Raw genomic sequence first — 11782 nt, forward strand, 5'->3', positions numbered from 1 at the left:
CCCCAGGGTCAGCCACTTGCAAGGCAAATGCCCTACCTCTGTGCTGTCTCTTTCACTTCCTGGCTATCACTCTTGACTGTGCTCAGAGTACCACAACATGATATGTTGGAGACTGAAGCAGCAAGCAGAGCACTGGGCTAACACTCATACCTATGAAAAAAAAGATTGTAATAGTGCAATAATGCCACTGTAGATAATATGACAAATTTGAAAAGAAAGTCCAGAGTTGAAAGATTTGAATTTAAATTCTCCCTCTATTGAGAGATGGTGCAGAGGGCAGACTCCAGGCACCTCTAGGTATAATAACATAGTTACCTCTGGGAAAAACCACTGAAATCTTAACTAACTTGTCCTACATTGCATATCTCTGTGCTAATAGAGACTTCTTTGATTTTCAGCCTGATTTGCATAGCTGATTAGTATACAAAATCTCAGACCATTTCTTTGTGTTGTTAAGTCTGGCTTATCCATAGGCATTTCTAATAGTACACAATTGCTTTTTAAATTTCTCTCTCACTACAATGGCTCCAAATAGAGCCTTAAGAAAAATCCAACGTGATCAGGCTTTAGTTTATTAGGGAGGACACAGCTTATTGTGTTCTTTTAGAAATGCAGTATTATATGTTGAGGGGAAAGTTCAGCAGGTCAAACTGATATTATTATTACAGAGATTCGTTATTTATAAGCTTGGAGCACTGAGCGCTACTGTCTGTCAGTTTGGTTAGAAATATTTTTTGGTCTCTGAGGAAAGTAATGAATAAAAAGTAATAATGTGCTATGTGCCACCTGCAGTTCTTTAAACTATAGTTAAATTTCCCTTGGTAATTTCTTTTCCATTAATCTATTTTCCTTTGTTAGGGGATCTCTGGAAAATATTGCTGACTTGGCAGCTAAAAATATTTTCTTGGCAAGTCTCTTGAAAAGGTAATTGTATTAAAGTGCCTTTTTCTTATCTTTGCCTTGAAGTAATTTTTTTTTGGTGGAGTTGTCTTTTGGAGAAAAAAGGATAAAATAAATGGTATATATCTTCATCCTCCACACATAATTATTTTTGAAGTGCCGAAGACCAGTGAAATTCACCATTCATTGTGAGGAATTTTAGCCTGAAGTTTAGCTGCCATGTCAGGAAGCATTAGTGAAGCACAACACGACAGGACGAGGCACTTGCAGATGGGCTTGGTGTCTTCTGAATGGTTATGAAACATATGTGAACTGTCAGCAAACAAGTCCCAGAACTGAGCTTTTAAATTTCACCACCTCCAGTCTCACACATTTAGGCCCCTAGAATATAAACACAAGCTGCCAATTAAGACAACACTTTCTGGTCTCAATTTATCAGAAAATTAAAAATCACACATTCACTATTTTGTGGTGCTACTATTTCAAAATAGATTTGTAGGAAATGGCTACTTGTGGCTCCCATGGAGATACTGGGGTTATAAGAGCAGTGCATTCTGTAGATTTCTCTCTGGAATAAATACAATGAAAACAGGAGGCCAATTTTGAGTTAGCCTCCAGGAGTCTCCTAGGCATCCACACACATTTTGTCACTTCTCTCCTGTGTTTTGTCTTGGCATATGATCCCGAAGGAAAGACTCAGAATCTCAGAACTGGAGAGCTGCAAATAGCCTGCCTTGAATGTAAATCCTCTGTGATTCAGGCTTCAGCTGTTGATGGAGCCCATGGAAATGATTTTCGTGTTTTTCTTAGGCCTCCCAGCATAGTGTTCCATTGAGAAGTAATAAGTCTTTCCATGGCCTGTGCCTGAGGGGAGCTCTAACAAAGTAGTAGCAGCTTCAGAACCTGAGGCAATCCACCAGTTTGCATTTTTACAAAATACTGAATTGCTAAATGCTGAATTAGATTTGGGTTGACTTCCCCAAATCTGGCTGAGATAAAGCAAATGTATCCTTCACTAGAGGGAGGAATTAGACTGGGGGTTGGAATGGATTGGGAACCAGAGGCTTTATCAAAGATTGTGGAGAGGCAGCTGCAGTCTTGGGGTACTTATGTAAATCACACAAATGGAGGGTTTGTTTGTTTATTTATTTATTTATTTATTTATTTATTTATTTATTTTGCTCTACATTCTTCTGCAGTTTCTTAGCTAAAATCGATATTGGGAAGACATGAGTTCAAATCTTAGCACTGTCATTTTACCAGTGGAGAAGTCTTGAGCAAGTTATTCTTACCATTGCATGCTTTATCTTAAATTCTTTTACCTATAAAGAGAAAGTAATAATATGCATGGTAATTTAAGGATAAACATATTTATAGCAATGCTTAGAGTATATAATAAAAACTCAAATAATGACCCCACTTTTAAGTTTGTTTGATTCTGAGTCACATTTGGTAGTATTTTGGACTTATTCCTGTTTTTGTGCTCAGGGATTACTCCTAGCAATACTTAGGATACTTATATGCAGTATTGAGAATTGGATTTGGGTCAACCATGTACCAGGCAAGTGATTTAACTCATGTACTATGTCTCCTGACCACCATTTTTCTCTTTATGATCTCATTTATTTATGGTGAGTCATACTAGCTTTTTATTTTTTAAAGAAATGGTAAAAATGGATAAATTGTTTCTTTCAATATGGGAGGTTTTGGTTTGCTCTCTGACCTGTTTCCTTGAGCATTGTTAAAAGCAAATCCCCATGCACAGAATAGAAAGTAACTACTAAGCATTGCCAGGCATAGTCCCTATATTAAACCAAACCAAAAAATAAAACAAAGATTAAAGCATAAAATGCAAAAAATTTTTTTAAAGTGGTTGTACTATTTTATTTCATCATAACTCAACATGCCACTGAGCAGTTTACATTATAATCACTCAAATGTGTGTGATAATATTTTATTATTATTTTAGTTTCCATAACTAAATATTTTAGGTATCTACATGTATAGAGCTACTCAGATATCTTCCATTGTAAAGTAGCTTAACATTTTATGGCCTAATATTTAACTGGGTCATGTTATTATTGAGTTATGCTACTTTAACAAAAATTTTTGTTAAATATGTGTTATAACTATTTTACCCCAGTTTGTATTAACTTCTTAATCAATATGATTATACATTCTGATAAAATCTTCACTAATTTAATAGCTTAATGCAGCAAAATTTTATTATTATTAATATTATGCTGAATTAATTATAGGGCAAGACAAGTGCACTGCCTCTGAGCAATATCCTGGCTCTACAAATGTATTATTTTAAAGTTCTTGATGTTGCACTATTAGAGTGGATTGTCAGAACACACTGTGTGCGCCCTTGGAGTTCTCAAAGGATGTTAGTTCTGGTTTTTCTCCACTTCTAGAGGCTGACTACAATACCTGCATTATGAGGCCACTCCACTCTGATCTCTGCATCCACTCCCACATTGCTTCTCAGACCTGACTCTCCTTCCTTTCTATTCTAAGGATCTTTGTGGTTGCTTCAGACCATCCTGAGTTAGTCCCTGTATTTCAAGATCCTTGATATCAGATCCCAAAATCCCTTTTGCCATATATGGTAATACTCAGTTTCTGCAGAATGCAGAATAGAACACAGACATTTGTGGAGAATGTGAAGACATCATTCTTAGCTCAAAAAAAAAAAAGACATCATTCTTCAGACTACCACTTTTAATTGCAAGCTTTTTCTTATATACTTTGTGGTTTTTGCATTCTCTCTAGTAAATCTCTATCTGCCAAGCAAATAATTTTCCTCTTTTTTCCCTTAAAAGTGTGTTTAAGTTCATGATTTGTTTCAAAATAATTCTAGTATATGATTTTGAGGTAAGGATAAGCATGAAGCTAAAAATTGCATTTGTTTTTAATCAGCATTTTTGTTAAAAAATACTATATGGGTGGCAGAAAGGGAACGGGGATGGGGGGGGAGGACAAATTTGGTGATCGGTATTCCCCTGATTCAATGTTAATATGTACCTAAAATACTACTGTGGAAGATATGTAAGCCATTATGATCAAGATAAAAATTAAAAAAAATACTATGCTGACAATACTCAATTCTCCTGATACTTTTATTAAAGAGACTTAAAACATTTAACCACCAACATACCTATCTAATAATTTTTTAATGATGCAAATACTGAGGTGATTTATGGAGCTTTGACTAAGAGTCAGGGAATTATTTTTAATCAATACAATTTATTTTTAAAAGGATTTATAAGGTAACTTATGGTACAACTCTTCCTTTTATCTCCAATTCTGTCTTTTATTTTCATGCTCCCTATATAGCTGTATTAAACTTACAGGAAAAAAATGGAATCTTGTAGTTTGCTGCTATCTGGAACTAAAAAACATAATGTAATGTTAAATAAGTCAATAATGATCTCATTCATCTGTAAAACAGAAAGATATTTTCTTGTGTCCTCTTTCACTTCTTTAAGTACTGTTAACATTATTTTACTTCTTTAAGTAGTGTTTTATAGTTTTCTTTGCATATATCTTTCTTTACAAATCTATTGTAGCTAGGAGCTTTAATTTTTACAATGTCTTTAGGATTTTCTAAATGTATTATGTAATCTGAAAATAGTGAGAACTTGCCTTTTTTTTCTAGTCACTGTTAATTTTTTATTGCCTAATTTATATGTCAAGTGCTTTCAGTACTATACTGAATAGAAATGAGAGAAGAAAAATTATTGTCTTATGCTTGACTTTAGAAGGAAGAGATTTAGTTTTTGTCCCATTGAGTATAATGTTGGCTTTAGGCTTGTGGTATATGGCATTGACTATGTTGAGAAAAGTTTTTTCAATTCCCATTTTATTGAGAGTTTTTATCATGAATGTGTTATGAATCTTGTCAAATACTTCCTCTCCATCTATTGATATGATATATATATATAATTTTTATATTTTATTTGTAGTATGTTGAATAAATTACATATGTTAAACCATCCTTGCATTCCTGGGATGAATTCCATTTGGTTATTGCGCATGATTTTTTTTTTACTTTGTGGGAGTATGGGACACATTTGGCAGCATTCAGGGGTTACTCCTGTCTGCTGCCCTCAGAAATCATTGCTGGCAGATTCGGGGAACCATATAGGATGCGGGGAATCAAACACAGGTCTGTTCTGGGTTGGCTGTGTGCAAGGCAAATGCCCTATCACTCTTCTGTGCTATTGCTTTGGTCCCTATGTATGATTTTTTTGATGAGCTTTTGGATTTTTGTTGTTGTTGTTGTTGTTTTTGGGTCACACCCGGCAGTGCTCACAGATTACTCCTGGCTCTACACTCAGAAATTGCTCCTAGCAGGCTCGGGGGACCATATGGGATGCAGCGATTCGAACCACGGACCTTCTGCATGCAAGGTGAATGCATTACCTCCATGATATCTATTTGGCCCCGAGCTTTTGGATTTTATTTGTTAATATTTTGTTGAGAATCTTTACATCTGTGTTCAGCAGGAATATTAACTTGTAATCTTTTAATTTTTTTCAGTCTTTGCTTTTATCAAGGTGATTTTTTCTAATTAGAATCAGTTTGAAAATGTCTCTGTTTTCAATTTCTTGAAAAAGCCTGAATGGATTGCCAGTAAGACTTCTTTAAAGCCTTAAAAGAACTTACTAGTGAATCTATATGGACCTGGATTCAAAGGATTAATGTAATAAAAATGGCAATAATCCCCAAAACATTTTACAGATTTAATGTAGTACTTACAAATTTACCATGATACATTTCAAAGAAATAGATAAACCACCCTTGAAATTCATATATAACAGATCCATATCCCCAACAGCTAAAAAAAATCTTTATCTGTGAAAACAAAGATGGGAGGAGATGCCACTTTCTCCAACTTTTAACTATACTAACTGTACAGCAAAGTGGTAATAGCCTCATCCTGGAATAAAAAAAAGGCCTTCAGATCAATAAAATAGAGTTAAATATCCTAAAACAGACCCTCAGGATCAGTTAATCTTTATTAAAGTAGAAAAAATATGAAGTGGAGCAAGTAAAGCATCTTCAATAGGTGGTGTTGTGAAAACTGATCATAAACAATTGAACTCAGACCTTTTTCTAGTCCTATGCACAGAAGTCAAATAAAAATATATTAAAGACCTTAATATCAGACCTAAGTACATATGGTCGGTACATAGAGGAAAATGTAGGCAGAGCTTTCTGTGACACTGAAGATATGATAAAGGATTAAATACCAATGAGGAAGCAATTGAAAACAAATGGAACCACCTTAAAATTAGAAACTTCTGCACCTAAAAGAAAATGATGACCAGGACACAAAATCAGCCGATGGAGTGGGAGAAATTATTTACCCAATTCTCATCAGAAAAGGAAAAATATCAAAGATATAAACACACTGGTAAAAATTTATATGGAAATAAATCCAACCCCATCAAAAAATGAGAAGAAATGAACAGAAACTTCCTCAAAGAAGAAATATAAATGGCCAAAAGGCATGTTAAAATATTCTCTGCACCACTAATCATCAGGGAGATGCAACTCAAAACAATAATGAAATATCGTCTCACACCACGAAGACCAGCACACATCAAAAAATATAAGAACAACCAGTGTCAAATTGGATGTGGGGAGAAAAAGATGTATTATGTATTGTGGAAATGTCTGCTGGTCCAGCCTTTTTGAAAATGATTCCTTAAAAAATCTAGATAGAAATTGAGCTTTCATTTGATCTATCAACTCTACTTCTTAAAATATACCTATGTGCCCAAAACAACATGGGAAAAGATATTTTCACCCTTATGTTCCTTTTAGCACCATTCATGATAGCTAAAATCTAGTAAAGCTCAAATTTCCAAGAATAGATAATTGTATAAACAAACTATAATAGCTATCCACAATAAAGTATTATTTAATTGTAAAAAAGATGATGTCAAGAAATTCGCGACTACATGTATGGACCTAAAGAATAACATGCTGAGTGAAGTTAGATCAAGAGACCAATTCAGAATGATCTCTCTCATATATAGTATATAAAGAAACATAATTGTTAGATTACACCTTGTTTTACCCAAAACAAATATTATCCCTGGTTTCTTTGTGTCTGTTTGTTTGCAACTTGGTTTTACTCCCAAACCAAGATTGTCTTATATGTAAATCTGGGTCCACAGTCTCAGGATAGCCTGAGCTATCTGCCCTTACTCTGTCCTTATTCCCTCACCTGGGAAATAAAAATGACAGTTCTGACAGGCAAGTCACTCTTGATATGAGGTATAAGATTGTCAGAATACCTATATTTCACCCTCAGTCTGGTCTGCTTTAGACTTGCTCACCTGGAGTTGGAGATATGGTATGTGGGGTGATTTTACACATAATAGAATAATGATTACCCAAAGAAATAGAAACAAAGAACACAAAAACTGGAATTTAGTAGGAAAGATGCCACTTCAGAGGGTTCAGTGATAAGACAAGGAGGGGGAGGCATCTATGGTGAAGGGAATCATTCATCCAGGAGGAATAGATGCTGCTGAAAGGCAGTACAATGTTATGTATGAAACCTCATCAGCAACAATACTGTAAACCACAGTGCAAAAACGTATTAAAGACAGAAAGTGCCTATTGTAGAGATGGACTGGTGAATGGGAGGCAAATTGAGTGGGGTGGGGAGACTAGTGGAGGGATGTGGACACTGGTGAAGGGATCAGTGTGGAAACATTGTGTGCCTGAAACCCAATCATGAATAACTTTATTACTCACGGTGACTAAATAAAAATAAATATATAGAAACAAATAATAGACAATATCGAATAAGGACAAACTCTTGGCAGTTAACCAAAAACTGAGAATACCAAGTGGTTGTAGGGAGGATAGGGGTTGTTCTGTGGGGTGGGAGGAAAAAAATAGAAGGTGAATAGAAGTGACCAAAGATCAGAGGTGGAGAATCAGGGTGCATTGGAAGTGGTAGGGGGCAATAATTTTGTTTATCAAAATCACAAAAGTTAACACTAATCATATTATCTAGATTGGAATAAAAATAAACAATATGTTTTTAAATACACACTGTGCTCTCTTGACATGTTTTTGCAAATACTTCTCTTTTACCTTGAGTAAATTTTTCTCTCCATTTCCTTGATTTCTATTCATTCATAATTTGTCATCTCTTGTCCAAGAAACCGTCCCCTTGATGTGATCAAAGCCCTTATTGCACAGAATTCCACTCAAATTATCTGCATCCATTCTACAGATAGCTGGTTCCTGGCATGGGGAAGGACACCATGTGTTTCCTGTTTACAATTCCCAGCTTCTAACATACTCAACTGAAAAGGAATCATGCTGAGCCTTCTGCTACACAGAAGAAGACACTCCTATACTGGTGACACTCACAGCAGCTTCACACAGTAGGAAAGAATGACTCAATGAAGGAAGGATGGCAAAAAACCAGTGTGAATATGTGTGTGTGCGTGTGCGTGTGTGTGTTTGAATGAGATCAAGAATGTGTGTGTGTGGGGCCCGGCGGTGGCGCTAAAGGTAAGGTGCCTGCCTTGCCTGCGCTAGCCTTGGACTGACCGCGGTTCGATCCCCCGGTGTCCATATGGTCCCCCAAGCCAGGAGCAACTTCTGAGCACATAGCCAGGAGTAACCCCTGAGCGTTACCGGGTGTGGCCCAAAAACCAAAAAAAAAAAAAAAAAAAAAAAAAAAAAGAATGTGTGTGTGAATGAGATCAAGTTTATTGGTCTCAATCAAAAGGATGTCTGTATATTTTTTCCCGTTCTATATTCTTTTCTGCCTGTTTCCTGTAGCCTCCGAGCTGTTTTTTCTTGCTGTAATGTATCATCTTCTCCAACTGCTTGGTGCTTCCAGCCAACTTTATGAGCCAGGTACCCAGGATAGGCAAACTTCCATGTGGGCTTCTGTCACACCACCCACTTTTTCTTTGATGGAACTGCGGGATCCCTTCAGCTTCTTTGAGGACTTCTAAGGTGGTCCAAGATGAACTGGTCTCTCTTTGTCTTGTGGGGCAACATGTCTTGAATTGTCTGCCAAAAGATGTAGCTGGGGGCTCAGAAATGGTAGTGGCCATAGGAGAGTTTAGTGTTTATCCACTTCTAAAGAAAAACTTGGTACTTCTACTTATTTCTGTAGAAATTGCCAGAAATGTTGATAACCTCACAGGGCACAGCCATCACCTTCTGCTTAGCCACTTTGGCTGCCCAGGAAATGACCTCAGCCATCTATACCAGCACCTTTACCTCTCAGCCATCTTTGTCCCTAGTAACCTAGGGTCCAATTTTTATTTAAGTGAAAAAGCAGTTAAGTATGACTGTAAAAAGGCATATTCTAATTAGCATATCTGACTTTTGGCATATAAACTTTAAAAAAAATTGGTAAAATTAATTGTTTTAATAGCCTTAACCATATCTTATTGTAACAGTGATAGGTAATAGAATGGATAAAATGTTTTGATCCATGAAGATCTTTGTAGACATTATGAATTTGTTTGGAGTAAAGAACCAATGTTCTGTTTGGAGTAAGAACCAATTCATTTTTAGAGTGTCCAATGTTGTATAATTTACAACACATTAATGTTAATGTTAATTAATTAACACATTAATTTAATGTTATTTCATTAGGTTCCCAAAATAACCTTGCAATGTTACAATGAGGATTTAGTACCTACAGAATAGTATAAGTCAGTAATGATCATATTATTATTAGAAGAGATATGTAAACCTAGAGGCATCATATATGAAAGTTTCTACCATTCATACCTCTTTGTAAAAAATTTTTGGGCCACATCCTGCAATACTCAGTCATTACTCCTGGCTTTGTGCTCAGAAATCACTCCTGGTACGCTCAGGGGACCATATAGGATGTTGGGGATCAAACCCTGGTTGACTGCATGCAAGGCAAATGCTCTGCCTGCTGTGCTCTTGTTCTGGCCTTCCCTTTGTACCCCTTTAACACTGTGAATAAATTTTCTTATTATAAGAACAAATCTCAACTTCCTTGAATAATTTCTAACCTTATAAAGGCATAGGACAGGGTGCCATTGGAAATCAGTTATATTGTAACTAAAAGAATATATATAAATGTGCTTATATGTATATACATTTATATAATTATATTTATAAATATACATTACATATATATATTTGGTTTATGGACCACACCTCATGACACTCAGGAATTACTCTTGGCTCTGTGCTCAGAAATTACTCCTGGAAAGCTAGGGGGACCATATGAAATAACAGGGATAGAACTTGGGTTTGGCCTGTGCAAAGCAAATGCCCTACACTTTGTGCTACGCTCAAGCTCCAAATAGATATGTCATTTGATATTTTTCCCAGTTAGCAGAACTTGTCACTAGTGTTTTTTAGATTGTGTTATTTTTTGATCTTATAGAATTTGTGTTGGAAATCTCTGGGCTTTTTATAATAACTCTAGCACTTTGTTATAGACAGGGAATGGAGCAAAGTCCCAAATCAATCCTTAAACTATGGCCAAGTAACTATGCCATAAATATACTGGAAGGAGACATATGTAAGAGAAAACATAACTGAGAGATACAAGATGTGACTTCAATTTTAGTCATGACCATAGTCCTCAAAGCAAATCTCTTGGAAAATATGAAATGTGATTGCCTAACAGGGTTGGAATTCTCTTACTTTATAGTCTTCTACTTTTAAATCTTAATTTTTTTATAATTTTGTTTTAATTGTTTCTTAATCCACAAGGGTTTATAGACCAAACCAAGTTTATTGCACTACATGGTAAAGAAATTTCTGGAGCATCAGAGAAATATGTCCTGCATTCCCATCTGATTGTGTCTCTCTCTGTGTTAACCTAAAATCACTGATAGACATTTCAATGGAAACAATACCTATTGATGTTCCCCAAATTTTCTGAAATTATTAATAAAAAAAACTTTAATGATTTCCAAGACTATGTCTAGGTAAGTTTTGAAAATTCATCCTATTTTTTACCTCAAATTATACTCTTCTTCAGTATTCTTCAGAGGCATTTAAGTACACAGGGCAGAATTACAAAGCAATAGAATGAAAAAAAAAATACAACCCAAATTGGGAGCTAAAGAGAGAGTATTGGGTCTAAGGCTCTGACTTTTGATGCCTCCAGCTTGGCCAATTTAGGGTTGCTTCTAGCACTGCATATGGTCTTTAAAGTACTACCATAAGTGATCCCTGAGCACAGAGCCAGAGATTAGTTTAGCATACTATAGAGTGTAGCTCACCTTCCCCCTATATCTTAAATCAGAACAAAATGTTACTCTTTATCCCCGGTTGTCAAAGAGCACATGAAACCTTAAATAAAATGGAACAACTCTTCTGGTGAAAATGGCTTTAATAATAATTTTTTATTACCTTGAGTCTAAAAAGTACTTGAACATCTGTGTTGGATTCAAATTCTCATCTTTAGCTTTTCATATAAACTAATGAAAGAGCAGCATTGTCTTACAGTGACTCCACAGTTCTATCAACCCATATTCAGTATCATGCATGTTTTACTTCCCCCAAAACTAAAATATAAAATGAAGACATAATTGTGAGTTTTTTTATGAGGGCCACATTAGGCTATGGTAATGGATTACTTCTGGTTCTGCACTCAGAACTTACTCATAGTGGCACTTGAGGGATTAAACCCAGATCAGCATTCTGCAAGGCCCTACCCACTATACTATCTCTCTAGCTATGAATGACATGATTATTATGCTTAGAGTATTGAGAAGATAACGAAGTTTAATAAATATCAGAAGCAACATAGAAAGCAATATAAACATTTGTACAACACAAGTTTTGGGATATGGAAAAAGTCATAGAAGCACAATTATCAGAGGTCTTTCAG

The 11782-nt window shown here is 35.5% G+C and overlaps 1 pseudogene; it reads right to left on the reverse strand.

The window, feature by feature from the left end:
* Window positions 1-394: 394 nt before the first annotated feature.
* Window positions 395-9153, reverse strand: LOC125997141 (60S ribosomal protein L13a-like; annotated as a pseudogene).
* Window positions 9154-11782: the final 2629 nt, after the last annotated feature.

This window comes from Suncus etruscus, chromosome 19, assembly GCF_024139225.1.
Source record: "Suncus etruscus isolate mSunEtr1 chromosome 19, mSunEtr1.pri.cur, whole genome shotgun sequence".
Lineage (NCBI taxonomy): Eukaryota > Metazoa > Chordata > Mammalia > Eulipotyphla > Soricidae > Suncus > Suncus etruscus.